Source organism: Musca autumnalis, unplaced genomic scaffold (genome assembly GCF_047663935.1).
Source record: "Musca autumnalis isolate F117 unplaced genomic scaffold, ASM4766393v1 scaffold_1, whole genome shotgun sequence".
NCBI lineage: Eukaryota > Metazoa > Arthropoda > Insecta > Diptera > Muscidae > Musca > Musca autumnalis.
Genome location: NW_027411644.1, coordinates 290,786,211 through 290,801,908, shown reverse-complemented (window position 1 = coordinate 290,801,908; position 15,698 = coordinate 290,786,211). Strand labels below are relative to the sequence as shown.

General features: G+C 36.6%; 1 protein-coding gene across 1 annotated transcript in view; it reads left to right on the top strand.

The window, feature by feature from the left end:
• Octbeta2R (Octopamine beta2 receptor) overlaps positions 1-15,698 on the top strand; it is a 653,741-nt gene that overhangs the window by 314,541 nt on the left and 323,502 nt on the right. The window lies entirely within an intron of this gene.

The window sequence follows — 15,698 nt, the reverse complement described above, 5'->3', positions numbered from 1 at the left end:
AGTCATCATCTGTTGTGTTGTTTACAGTGACCTGAAAAACCGCTTTGCAAAAATGGAATTTACTTATGAACATTTTCATCCGATCAATATACCCTCATCCTTTAGGCTAACGAGAGTATATACAATTTAATGTGCCTTATCGAAATAATGGTCTTAGACCCCAAGTATGTTTGAACGAAATTCGTTTCAGACAATTTCGAGCCGATTTAGTACTGTCCGTCCTTCTGTCTGTATGGCTGGTGCGCACAATAACTCTCGAACGGATCCACCGATTCGAACCAAATTTTGCACTTCGTAATATTTTGCCCAAACCTAGTTCAAGTTCGAAGATATACCATATAGGTCCACTTCTTCGGGTACTGTTCCCACAAAAGTTAAAAATTTTTCTTTAAATTGGTGTAAGCTATACCTCTCGAAGGAGCAAGACTACATTTTAAGCTCCCTGAGCCTCTGGATACTTTTTACTGTACTAGAATATCTAGCCAGCAAAATTTGAAGGAAGGGGTTCCATGCGATGACGTGATTTCATGGCATCTTTTGCATTGGTTCAAACGAAGTCGTGAAAGATCCGATCTTTTCATTAGCATTTGAACCAATGCAAAGGAAGTCGTGAAAGATCGAATCTTTTCATCAGCATTTGAACCCATGCAAAGGAAGTCGTGAAAGATCCGATCTTTTCATCAGCATTTGAAGCCATTCCATCGATCCAATAGAGATGAATTTTGTGTTTTTATTTACACACATTTTTCTAAATATATAAGATTAATTATTTACAATTCGGAGACTCGAAATCACAACCAACTTTGTTAAAACTCTCGTCGTAATGATATTGTCATTGCAAAGGATTGGTGAAAATGACATGCTAAAGCATTGGTGGAAATGACATGTCAAAGCATTGATATAAACGACATGCTTTGGATCCAAAAATGAATAGCATCTTTTGGGGTCCACGCTCATATAAAAATCATCGATGAAGATGCACCCATGATTGAATGGCATCTTTGGCATCGAACATTTTGCTGGGTAAGGTTTGAATATTCAGCACATCCCAGCAAAATGTTCGATGCCAAGGATGCTATTGAATCATGAGTGCAAGTGATCTGGCATGTCATCTTTTTAGCATTTTCACTCATCAATTTTATATGAGCGTGACCATCATAAGATGACATTCATTTTCGGATCTTAAGATGACATTCATTGTCGGATCCTAAGCATGTCATTTTGACCAATGCTTTGACATGTCATTTTCACCAACCCTTTGGCATGACATTTTCATGTCTTGTTTGGAAAATGGAAAATTCTGTATTGAAATATGATTTTCATGACAAACCAAACTCTTTATTAATTCAAACTAATTCATGAAATAACTAGAACTAATTTATCGGCATAAAGTTTACACCCAAAATTTCAATTTAATCACCGCCGCTGCACCGCAACAGAGTTTACTTCGTCCACCCTCAGCCACTGATTTTGTTTCATCTTACAAAAGCTTTTCTATTATCTTCTCATCACCAGTTCAGATTTCGACATGGACTCCAACAGCACTCCTTTAAGAATTTCTAGTTCGTGAACCTACATTTAATTTAAATTGTGTAATTTTATAACAACAATTTTGGAAATGTATACTCTTTTGTTTTGATGTCGCTACATGTAGGGATGTACAAATAGACTTGTTTGTTTATAGTGATCTGTACAAATGATTCAAATGCTGATGAAAAGGTCGGATCTTTCACGACTTCCTTTGCATGGGTTTAAATGCTAATGAAAATATCGGATCTTTCACGACTTGCTTTGAACAAATGCAAAATATGCCATGAAATCACGTCATCGCATAGAACCCCTTCCTTCAAATTTTGCTGGGATCATTCAATGCCGCCTGCGGTGTACTTATAAGATAACTTATGAGGCGATATCCGAAACCATAGTCTGTCTTCCCTGTCTTTCCCGAAATTAAATTATTGTTCTTATTTAATAAACCCGAATCTCGAAAACTGAGAATAAACCGAATTACTTAACAAATAATAATTAATAAACCTCACACGAAAACTATCAATATGAAAATGTATCAGATTGATACTTTCTGGTGGTACATAAATAAGTATAGACCACAACATATATTCGTATTTTTATACCCTGCACCACTATGTGGGGAGGGTATTATAAGTTGGTTTTGGCCAAAAAGTTTGTAACACATCGAAATAATGGTCGTAGACCCATACTTATATATATCAAAATGAATGTCTCGACAAGCTGAGTCGATCTGGCTATGTGTGTCCGTCCGTCAGTCCGTCCGTCCGTCTGTCCGTCTGTCCATCTAAACCTTGTAATCACGCTACAGGTCGCAATTTTTATCGGATCGTCACGAAATTTTGAATGTTGATGGGGATCCCGGAGTGGAAGAAGCCTATTGATTTTGGTGATGGTCGGATAATATTTAGGGCTCGGAATGGGCAAAAAACTTATGTGGATAAAAAGACAACGTTTTTTTCCAAAGCGAATATCTCAGCTTCTATATGGGGTATACCAGAAGCAAAACCTGATAATGAAAGTAGGGAATATCGCCTTTCTAACGATGTAAAGTAGGTTTTCGTAGGTGATCAAACAACGAAGATATCACAATAGTCGCAAATAAAACCCAACTTTTAATTTTTGAGATTTTAATTATAATGACGAATATCACAGCTTTGGTTGAGGACTTTCCAAAAGCAAAGCCTAACTATGAAAGTAGAAGATCCCATCTTTACAATGATGCAAACTAAGTCGGCGTAGGTGATCAACTAACGGAGATATCGCAATTGTCTGTAATACATCCCATTTTTTCCATTTTTTTGGAAATCACGCTACAGGTCGCAATTTGGATCGGATCGTCACGCAATTTTGAGGGTTAATGGGGGTCTCACAGAGGAAGAAGCCTATTGATTTTGGTGATGGTCGGATAATATTTAGGGGTCGGAATGGGCAAAAAAATTATTCGGAGAAAAAGCCAACATTTTATTCCAAAGCAAATATCTCAGCGTCTGTAAGGGGTATATAAAAAGCAGCTAGGAAAGTAGAAAATATCACCTTTACAACGATGTAACGTAGGTTGTCGTAGGTGGTCAAACAACGAAGATATCGCAGTAGTCGCTAATAGAACCCAACATTTATTTTTTTGCGATTTTAATAATAATGACGAATATCACACCTTTGGTTGTGAACCCAGCAAAAATTCGGATCCAGTAGTCATTACGTAACCCATTACAAAGTAATGTAAGCAAGCTTCTTTTCCATTACAAGTAATCTGAAAAGTAATGGGATACTTCTTAAAAAAATTAAAAGGCAAACCTACTTACTTTGCTCCTCACTAAGTAATGACGGACGGTGGCACAGTGAGTGTGTGTCCGACTATAAATCCTAGGGTTGTGTGTTCAACGCTCACTGTCGGCACGCGAGTTTTTTTTTTTAATTAAAAAACAAGTGAGAAAAGGTTATAGTCGGTACGGGGCCGACTATGTGATACCCTACACCACTACCTCCTTGCATAATCTTTTCACTCCAAAACATTTCGTTTAGGGAGATACGAAAGTTTTCACCTATCTGGCTTTTATACCAAATGACTTAAGGCGAACTGAACCAAAATAATTAATATTTAATTTTATATTTGATTACTATCGACATCACCAACATCAATATGCTTCTATCTGTGTGAAAATTTCGTGATGATCCGATCAAAATTCTGACCTGTAGTGTGATTGCAGAAAAAGTGGAAAAAGGGATGTTTTACCAACTATTGCGATATTTCTAGTATTTGACCACCTACGCCAACCTTCTTTGCATAATTAAGGCATAAATAAGGCTTTGCTTTTAGATGGTCCCCAGCAAAAAAAAGTCCTCCCAAAATCATGGGTTTTGTTAGAGATTTTTGGCAGCCGTAACTCGCAAACCCCCTTTCTTCCCCATTATTTTTACAAGGGCATGTCGCACTCAGTTTGTAGTTATTTTATGACCATTAGAATAACTAGTTATTCTATGGCCACTAGAAGTTGAAAAGTAAGTTGAAAAAAATTCTATTTTTAGAACAGTTGATGTAGATTTTTTTTAATTTCATCACACTTCTTACTTTTATTTTACTTTATTTTATTTCGCTCGCTGTGCGAGTTGAACACGCGAACCCTCTGATTTCTAGCCAAAGACACTACATACATACTATGCCACGCACACGAACATTAAGGGTTGATTAAGAACTTAAATGTGCAGTGCACATGTGCACCACGAACTGTTATTTTTTAATTAAAAAAAAAACTCGCGTGCCGACAGCACACAACCCTAGGATTTACAGTCGGACACACACTCACTGTGCCACCGTCCGTCATTACTTAGTGAGGAGCACAGTAAGTAGGTTTGCCTTTTAATTTTTTTAAGAAGTATCCCATTACTTCTCAGATTACTTGTAATGGGAAAAGAAGCTTGCTTACATTACTTTGTAATGGGTTACGTAATGACTACTGGATCCGAATTTTTGCTGGGTCCCCAACCAAAGGTGTGATATTCGTCATTATTATTAAAATAGCAAAAAAATAAATGTTGGGTTCTATTAGCGACTATTGCGATATCTTCGTTGTTTGACCACCTACGACAACCTACGTTACATCGTTGTAAAGGTGATATTTTCTACTTTCCTCGCTGCTTTTTATATACCCCTTACAGACGCTGAGATATTTGCTTTGGAATAAAATGTTGGCTTTTTCTCCAAATAATTTTTTTGCTCATTCCGAGCCCTAAATATTATCCGACCATCACCAAAATCAATAGGCTTCTTCCACTCCGGGATCCCCATCAACATCCAAAATTTCGTGACGATCCGATCAAAATTGCGACCTGTAGCGTGATTACAAGGTTTAGATGGACAGACGGACGGACTGACGGACGGACACACAAAGCTAGATCGACTCAGCTTGTCGAGACATTCATTTTGATATATATAAGTATGGGTCTACGACCACTATTTCGATGCGTTACAAACTTTTTGGCCAAAACCAACTTATAATACCCTCCCCACATAGTGGTGTAGGGTATAATAACAGTTCGTGGTGCACATGTGCACTGCACATTTAAGTTCTTAATCAACCCTTAATGTTCGTGTGCGTGGCATAGTATGTATGTAGTGTCTTTGGCTAGAAATCAGAGGGTTCGCGTGTTCAACTCGCACAGCGAGCGAAATAAAATAAAGTAAAATAAAAGTAAGAAGTGTGATGAAATTAAAAAAAATCTACATCAACTGTTCTAAAAATAGAATTTTTTTCAACTTACTTTTCAACTTCTAGTGGCCATAGAATAACTAGTTATTCTAATGGTCATAAAATAACTACAAACTGAGTGCGACATGCCCTTGTAAAAATAATGGGGAAGAAAGGGGGTTTGCGAGTTACGGCTGCCAAAAATCTCTAACAAAACCCATGATTTTGGGAGGACTTTTTTTGCTGGGGACCATCTAAAAGCAAAGCCTGACTTAGAAAGTAGAAAATCCCATCTTTAAAATTGTGCAAAGAAGGTTGGCGTAGGTGGTCAAATACTAGAAATATCGCAATAGTCGGTAAAACATCCCTTTTTCCACTTTTTCTGCAATCACACTACAGGTCAGAATTTTGATCGGATCATCACGAAATTTTCACACAGATAGAAGCATATTGATGTTGGTGATGTCGATAGTAATCAAATATAAAATTAAATATTAATTATTTTGGTTCAGTTCGCCTTAAGTCATTTGGTATAAAAGCCAGATAGGTGAAAACTTTCGTATCTCCCTAAACGAAATGTTTTGGAGTGAAAAGATTATGCAAGGAGGCAGTGGTGTAGGGTATCACATAGTCGGCCCCGTACCGACTATAGCCTTTTCTCACTTGTTTTAGAATAGTTTAACTTAAATTATTCATTTATGCAATATTATGAATAAAATATGTAACAAAAATAATGTTTTTCTTTAAAGTTATTTTATGCCCAGAGATAAATAAAACTTACTTTTTTAGTTAGTTATATGTATACAAACATCCACAAATACAAGTGCATATTTTAAATTACACAATTTACCCATCACATGCTTTTACATACACATGTGTGTAATTAAACAAGAAAACTTTTGTTGGACAAAGAAGAAAATATGTAAAATGTTTCATTAAAAAAGTTTTGACATTTATTTATATTTTTAAGACATTTCCCTTTACACTGATACATCTGAACATTTTAAATCACACTCATTGTTGTTTTTTCGGACTTTTTGTTAAATGTCAACTATGACATTTATTCCATTTGTCATAAAACACATGTACATACATACATTCATATGGATTTATGCCAACGTGTTGTGTGTGTTTTCTTCAATTCAATTATCTCTTTTTATGTTTGTATGTGTAAATGGTATTTTCACCCTTTTTGTGCCAGGACAATTTAAAACTTTTAAATGTCATCAGGTCGTCGGCTTAATCACCATTGTTCATTTCTTTTTTTGTTGTTTTTTCTCTTTTGCCAAAATTTTTGTATTTTGCCAAAGTTTAATGGTCGGTCCTGCGTTAGCCGCAACAATAGGTTTCGAGCCAAAAACTCGTACTAAGACCACAAGGGATAACTTTAAATTCTAATGGAATATTTAATAACGATATTGGAAAAGTTTTCAAGACATTTTATGAAATACTGTGTGAACATGGATGTTATTGCTGAAAGATTGCCAAAAGTGAAAAGAAGAAAATCAATGGTGCTGATTTGTTTTATTTTGTTCGTTGATTGATATTCGTTACGGGTTTGTCTGTATTTGTATATTTAGCAGGATGATACATTTTTGCAATAGGTATACAATCCTTTGGTAGGCACTATCGATAGTAAATAACAGTCGTATGGACCAATTCTGTTATTTTTGCAATTTCTTACAAAGATTGGACACGGATCCATTTACACAGGATAATCCTGGTGATCTATGTTGATCTCTCGTTCGTCTCAAGTACCTCTCCATGGTGTTACTTCGGTGGTTATCTTCACTTTCTACTAAAAGGGGTTGGTACCTGGTATTCGTTGTACGCCTTTTCACAGTCATAGGCTAAGGCTGTTTAAATAACTGCAAACCGACTAGGTATTTTTTTGTGTTTCATGATCCCTCTAGCATTTTAAATTTAAAACTATTTGAAATACTCAACACAGCCTTTATTACTACATTATATACACCAGCATCAGTTATTTACATACAGTTGTTGTATTTCTAAGTCTTTCAGGATACCACCATTTACTTAATACAGTGCTTGTATCCCATACTGATGCCCACACCTTTATATACAACTGATACCACTCTAGACCGTGTTGTGTGTGTGTAATAAATGTTAAATTGCATAGCTTGAGTGTATGTGTATAGATTGTGGTATGAATGTCATTTGTTGGAATTACCAGGATTAGTTTTAAGTTCTTTGGTTAGTTTATTGTTTATCATTTGTGCCAGACTCATTTTCAATGGCTGTTGTCGTAGTAGTAAAGACGAGTGTGATAGCTTGTGGTAGAAGAACCTCACATTATGATGCTAAACATCATAGAATGAAACACGTTCTATACAACAAAAAAAGTAGACAGACCGACATTCATTTACTTGTTCTAAGAAATTACTTTACTATGCTTATACAGCAAAGTTAGCAGGGAAACAAGAGCTGGCTATATATTAGAGCAATGAGTACACAAATACAATAGCAATTATATACGTTATTATGATGATGTAATTCTAATTGAATTTAGTTGTACCCTCAATTCAAATGCGAGCCTTTAATAAAGTTAAACAAAAGCAAATAATAGTGACATAAATATGTCTTGTTTAAGGACACTGATACAATAAAGAGGACTTTGTCTGTCCTTTGTGGTGCCATGACTACATTGGTGTGTTTAAGTGTTGAGAATTGTTTGCTATTGTTTTTGTTTTATTGTTGTGTTCTTTTATTTAATTTAATTGTACTGTTTTGTTTATTCAAACGTGTGAAGCTTTAGAAGGATATTTACAGAATTAAGAAAGGTTTTTCTATTTAAATAAATGTATTGTTCATAAACACTTATAATTCCAAGGAACAACAGTAATTGATATAATTAAGAACAGGGAAAGAAGTATCAGTCGGCTTTGCCGACAGAGAAATACCTATGTGAATTGAATTTTCATCTACGGACAGTTCGAATGTGTTTAAGGTATTTGCCGACAAAAATATGGATTAGGATTAAAGTTCAAAAGTGTGGAAAAGGAATGGACCGATATAGTCCATTATGGAAGTGGATTTTATTTTGGGAGTCATATCTTTTGACAGATATTGCGCCACTAGTCATTTCAGTGGTTCATCGTATAACTTTTGGACCAGTATGCCAGGAAGAATGGACTTGTCCACGGAAAACAAAATATCGCTGTAAACAGGACCACTCCTCGGGGGAGCCTGTAACCCCTAGAGGACGCGTCCCCAGGTGGCGGATAGGGGAATGGTTCCCAGATATGGGTGGTAAGAGGGAAATCAAATACCTCTCGCGGACCAACAGGTAGCGGTGTCTGTTTCCACAGTGGGCGGCTGCAAACAGCGTCTGTACTCTAAGAAGAGCGGCTGAAACGAGGACGGAAAACTTACAACCCATCAGAAGATAAGGGGAAATCACTGATGTATTATCCCTTGAAAACCATATTACAATGAATGCAGAAACAAACATATGGCCTTCAATCTCCGGTAACTCGAGGGTGCTAAGAATCCCCGGAGGTAAAACTAAAACGACGCTTAACATTGGTACTTGGAATGTTAGAAGCCTTTATGAGTCAGGCAAACTAAGCAACACAATATCCGAAATGGAAAGACTGAATATAGATATCCTAGGTGTATGCGAAACCTGGTGGCCGAATGTTTCGGAATTCGTATCCCATGGTGCCAAAATCTTCTTCTCTGGAATTTTGAACAAGAATCATAGGAATGGTGTTGGGATTATCATTCGAGGGAACATTTCCAAAAGCGAGGTAGGATTTTTTCCAAAGTCAGATAGGACCATGATGATCAAAATAAAAGCAAGGCCGCTCAACATCAATATAATTCAAGTATATGCTCCCACATCAGACAGAAGCAATGAAGAAGTAGAAATGTTTTATGATGAAATAGAAAGTCTTGTTAAACTTACAAAACCACATGATATAAATATCATCCAAGGTGATTTTAATGCAAAAGTAGGGAGAGGTGAAGTAACTGGTGTTACAGGACGATATGGATTGGGCGAACGAAATGAAAGAGGCGAACGACTCATTCAATTCTGTCAAGAATTCAACATGAAGATAGCAAATACACTTTTCACTCTACCGCCAAGAAAGCTCTACACTTGGAAATCTCCACAAGACAGAATTGGCAACATCATTAGAAACCAAATAGACTTCATTCTTATCAACAGGCGACACTGCTCATCAATTAGGAAGGCCACAACATATCCGAGTGCCGATGTACCATCTGATCATAACCTTTTAATGGCAAAGATACGCATAAAACTAAAAACTCATTCTAAAAAGGCACAAAGTAAAAAACTTGAATCATAGGAATGGTGTTGGGATTATCATTCGAGGGAACATTTCCAAAAGCGAGGTAGGATTTTTTCCAAAGTCAGATAGGACCATGATGATCAAAATAAAAGCAAGGCCGCTCAACATCAATATAATTCAAGTATATGCTCCCACATCAGACAGAAGCAATGAAGAAGTAGAAATGTTTTATGATGAAATAGAAAGTCTTGTTAAACTTACAAAACCACATGATATAAATATCATCCAAGGTGATTTTAATGCAAAAGTAGGGAGAGGTGAAGTAACTGGTGTTACAGGACGATATGGATTGGGCGAACGAAATGAAAGAGGCGAACGACTCATTCAATTCTGTCAAGAATTCAACATGAAGATAGCAAATACACTTTTCACTCTACCGCCAAGAAAGCTCTACACTTGGAAATCTCCACAAGACAGAATTGGCAACATCATTAGAAACCAAATAGACTTCATTCTTATCAACAGGCGACACTGCTCATCAATTAGGAAGGCCACAACATATCCGAGTGCCGATGTACCATCTGATCATAACCTTTTAATGGCAAAGATACGCATAAAACTAAAAACTCATTCTAAAAAGGCACAAAGTAAAAAACTTGACTTAGGAAAACTTCAAAACCAAACACTAAAATCGGATGTATGTACAAAACTAAATACAGTGCTGAATAATGTCGACAGCGAAGATATAGAAAATATATGGAATAATGTAAAGAATACTATAAACTCAATAGCCAGAAACACCCTAGGCAATTTTATAAAACCAAAGACCAAAACTTGGATGACTCAAGAAATCCTGCAGCTAATGGATGAAAGAAGAGCATTTAAAAATAAAGATTACGAAAAATACTGGGAACTAAATAGAGAAATTCAAAGGGAGATACGTAATGCTAAAAATAATCACCTAAAAACTCAATGTCAGGAAATTGAAAGACTTATGAGCCTACATGACGATTTCAACCTGCATAAGAAATTGAGAGAAGCATCTGGACAATATAGGAATACAAATCCATCTGTCCTTCTCAATAACAACAATGAACCGGTCTTTGAAATTGCAGAAAAGAAAGATATCTGGAAAGAATATATCCAAACACTATTTAAGGATGATAACAGATCAAGCTACGTTAACAACGCATCAGATTATATGACAGGAAACAGCATCACAAATAATGAAGTAGAATCAGCAATAAAATCCCTTCGAGATGGAAAAGCTACAGGGCCTGATGAAATTCCAATTGAATTATTAAAAATGCTAAATAACAGCAACATTGATCTACTGACAAAACTGTTTAACTACATCTACGATACTGGTATATACCCACAGGATTGGCTAAAATCCACCTTCATAACAATACCAAAAAAACCCCATGCCAAAAAATGCAATGACTATCGTCTCATTAGTTTAATGAGTCATGCTCTTAAAATTTTTCTTAAAATTATCCAGAAGAGAATATATGAGAAATGTGAAAAGGAAATGGGAGAAACTCCATTTGGTTTTAAGGAAGGAAAGGGAACCCGTGAGGCTTTATTCTGCATACAAATACTCGTTCAAAAATGTAGAAATGTCCACAAAGACGTATTTTTATGCTTTATAGATTACGAAAAAGCATTCGACACTGTGGAGCATGATAAGCTCATGGAAATTCTCACAGCAATTGGAATCGATGAGAAAGAGATAAGGTGTATTAAAAGCTTGTACTGGCACCAGACTGCCCAAGTCAACATAAATGGAGATTTAACTGAAGATGTAGCAATATCTAAAGGAGTTCGACAAGGATGCATTTTATCTCCACTACTCTTCAACATTTACTCCCAAAAAATTTTTCACGAAGCAGTAGATGGCATCCAAGAAGGTATATTGATAAACAACAATTACCTAAATAATATCAGATATGCTGATGACACTACTTTAATATCCGACAGCATATCAGGCCTACAAAATCTTGTTCATAGACTAACATCAAGTAGTGAGTTGTATGGACTAAAAATAAACACCCTCAAAACAAAATTTATGATAATAAGTAAGAACAACGCTCATAACGAGTTGATTTTAAAAATACAAAATTAATTAAATTAAAAAAATACAAAATACAAATACATATTGAGAGGGTACAAAGTTTCAAATACCTGGGAGTTTTGCTAAATGATCAATGGGACTACTCAAAAGAAATCAAATGTCGCATAGAAATGGCAAGAGATGCATTTCATAAATATAAAAAAGTCCTAATAAGCCATGATATAAATGTTGCAAAAAAATCTCGTTTCATAAAAGCGTATATATGGCCAGTCTTGTTATATTCAGTCGAAGTGTGGACGTTAAAAGGGCAGATATCAAACGACTCGAAGCATTTGAGATGTGGGTGTACCGTCGAGCACTAAAAATACCATGGATCCTGCATGTACCAAATATTGACGTATTGCGAAGAATGAATACAACAAGAGAATTATTAAACAACATAAAGAAACGGAAAACAGCATATCTAGGGCACATTATGCGAAACCGTAAATACACCATTCTCCAGGAAATACTGCAAGCAAATATAGAAGGAAGACGTACCAGAGGAAGAAAAGAGATGTCATGGATTCAAAATATCCAGCAATGGACAGAATTCCAGAACGCCGAAAATTTAATAAGCATAGCGAGAAATAGAGATATATTTTCCTATTTTGTTAATAATTTATAAAAACATAAATATGTAATTTTTTTGACATTTGTAATATGATCGCTAACATTCGAAAATCGAATACGCAATAAAGAAGAAGAAACAGGACCACAACGAACAGCATCGGTACACATTTCCTTCGAACAGAAACTAAACTGCACTTAGACACAAATGTTGAGCTTTTGTGGATGAGTTACCCTAAGTAGAGGACCGATATGGACCATTTTAGAAGTAAAACTAAATTTGGACACAATATTAGGAGATCCACAATTTGGACCAAATTGGTTGCCCCGTTCTAGATATATCGTGCATACCATTTTAGTGACATTTTTTAAATATTGGGGGAAGTACCGGAAGTTATGGACCGGTATTGGCCACTGCGAACTGAAGCTACGTTTGGACAAAATATGACCAAATGTTGGACCAAATCGGTTTATCAGTTCGAGAGTTATCGTGTTATCCAGCCACTACATATGTGGCCATAGGGGACTTTTACACCTTTTGGGCGGTTTTCTCAAGAAGTATGGACTCGCCCCTGAAAAAACATTTACCATCGTAATTGAAGCAGCAAATGAAAGTTGCTTCAGCAAAAACCAAAATTATTCGAGAGCAGGTCTTAAAGTGAACTTATGCGAAATTTTGTGTGGGAGGTAAACGAAGGAGTGGACAAATATATTCCATATTCGAACCTGATCTTTATCTGGTAGATATATTAGGATGTGTAAAGTATGGTCTAAATCGATCACTCCCTTCAAGAGTTATCGTGCGCACAATTTTGCCGAACATTTTTGAACTTTTGTGGGAGAGGTACCTGAAGGAATGGATCGACATGACTTATCTTCCAATTTAAACTAAGTTTGGACAAAATATTATGTAGGCCAAATGTTGGACCGAAACGGCAGATCCCTTCGAGAGTTATCTTGCGCTCCAACCACCACACGGTGTCATAGGGGTTTTTTGCTGCTTTCAGGCTATTTTCTCAGGAAGTATGGACTTGCCCATGATGAGACTTGTACCGTCGTATATGTGGCAGTGAATGCAAGTTGTTACAACAAAAATCAACGCTATTCGAATGCAGGTCCTAAACTGAACTTTTCCGAATTTTTGTGTGGGAGGTACCCGAAGGAGTAGGCAGATCGAGTCCATATTGGAACCTCATCTAAGTCTGGTAGAAATTCCACGATGTGCAAAGTATGGACCAAATCGGTTACTCCCCCCAAGAGTTATCGTGCGCACAAATTTTCCGATAAATTTCAAACTGTTCTTTGGGAGGTAACGGAGGGAGTGGATTGATATAACCCATCTTCGAACTTAAACTAAGTTTGGACAAAATATTACGAAAGTCCAACTTTGGACCGAATCGGTTGGTCAATTCGAGAGTCATCGTGCGCTCCAGCCAGCCAGCCAGACAGACAGTCTGGCGGACATGGCTACACGCCAAATTTGTCTGAAACGGATTGTATATTATACACATTACATATTTTAGGATAAAATAAAATGTTTTTAGGCATGGCAAAAAATATTGGCCTTAAAAACAAATTGCGTGGAAGCTGTGGCTATATTTATGTTAAAAATTGGTTGAATCCAACTAGTCTTTTTTTTCTTTTCTGTTGATTTGTGAGTAAACCACATTTCTCACGATTTTTATGTCCAAGTAGAAGTAGAAGCCAACTAAATGAAAATAATCTCACTAATGTATTTCTTTTCAAAATTTGATCTGCTTCTACCATTAAATTATGCTGACATTTGGAAGCCAGATTTACAGTGTTTTTTGAAAATTTTTCTAATTCATTCCGCAAACAGGTTTTTCAAAAAATCATATATAGGATTGTAGAACTCGCGATTCTGACTTATTGGATATATGTGTCGTGAATGTAGTCTACAAACCTTCATAGAAATCTGCATCCAAATTCGGAAATTTTGTGCGAACATTTTTTCCAAAAATCATATTTTTTTCAAAAATCATATTTATTTTTTTGCAATTGTCATTGGAATACCTCGTACTCCATTGCACATTCTGGGTTTTTACGTTCCAGATCTAATAAATCATTCCCCGCGAAAATCCATCTACTAAAACGGGAGTTAGAAGAAATTCCAAGGTAGAAAAATCACCTAAATTTGTTTTTGAAAATATCGCATATTTTATCGGGTTTTCTGCAATGAAAAAACTAGTGCAACATCTTCGTTTTTGCGGAAACAAAGATTTGAAAAAGAAAATCCAAACCTAAAACCAGGTTAAGTGCCCACAAATCTGACCAAAAAACAAAAGATAAACCTTTAGAACTGCTTTTAACGTTTTAAGGACCATGATCTGCGAATCTGCTCCTGGAATGTTCGCACTTTTTATAGAGAAGGTGCAGTATTCGCATTGGCAGACGTACTTGAAAAGTACAAGGCCGTTATTACTGCCATACAGGAAATGCGATGGAATGGGAAAGGCGTCAAAACAACACCTAAAGGTGACGCACTGTATTATAGCTGCCATGACGTAAAGCATGAGTTTGGTTGCGGATTTGTAGTTAGTCGGAGACTAAAACATATGGTATCCAGCTCAACCCCAGTGAATGAAAGACTTGCTGCAATTCGAATAAAAGCTAAATTCTTCAACATCAGCTTTATTTGCGCTCATGCTCCCACTGAAGAAAAGGACGAACATACCAAAGATATATTTTACGAGCTCTTAGAAGAAACATATGACCGTTGCCCTGCCCATAACATTAAAATCATTCTAGGCGATTTTAATGGCAAAATTGGAAAGGAGAATATCTTTGGCCCAACAGTCGGGAAATTCAGTCTCCACAGTGAAACATCTGACAATGGTATGAGGCTAATAGACTTTGCAGCTGCAAAAAACATGGTAGGTAGCAATACCAGATTTAATCATCTCGATATTCATAAGGGCACCTGGCTGTCTCCAGATCAAAGAACAAGTAATCAAATTGATCATGTTGTGATAGATGGAAGACATTCATCGAGCATGTTGGATGTACGATCGTTCCGAGGCGCAACGTTGCAAATAAAGCACGAACAGGCACAACGCGGAAGTTGGACATCGATAGGCTGCAAACACCACAGATAGCCCAGCATATTCCACTCAACTAGCCCAATTGCTTAATGAGATCACTACTTGTCCCGATGGCATAACAACACAATGGCAAAATATTGCCCACTCCATGCAAACAGCCGCAAAATCCATACTTGTATACCAGAGACCTCCACAAAGGAATTCATGGTATGACCAGGAGTGTCGTGCTGCTAGCGAAGAGAAAAATGCGGCATATAGAGCTACCTTACAATCAGTAGCAACGCGTAGCCTACGAGAGAGATATCGAGAGAAAAGGAGAGAAGAGGAACATCTTTTCCGCAAGAAAAAGAGGGAAATGGAAAAGCGGGAGTGTGAAAAAATCTAGATGTGCAGGAGCCAGAATGAAGTCAGAAAATTCCGCCAAAGAGTGAAACATCAAACAGATGGCTTTGGTACAGGC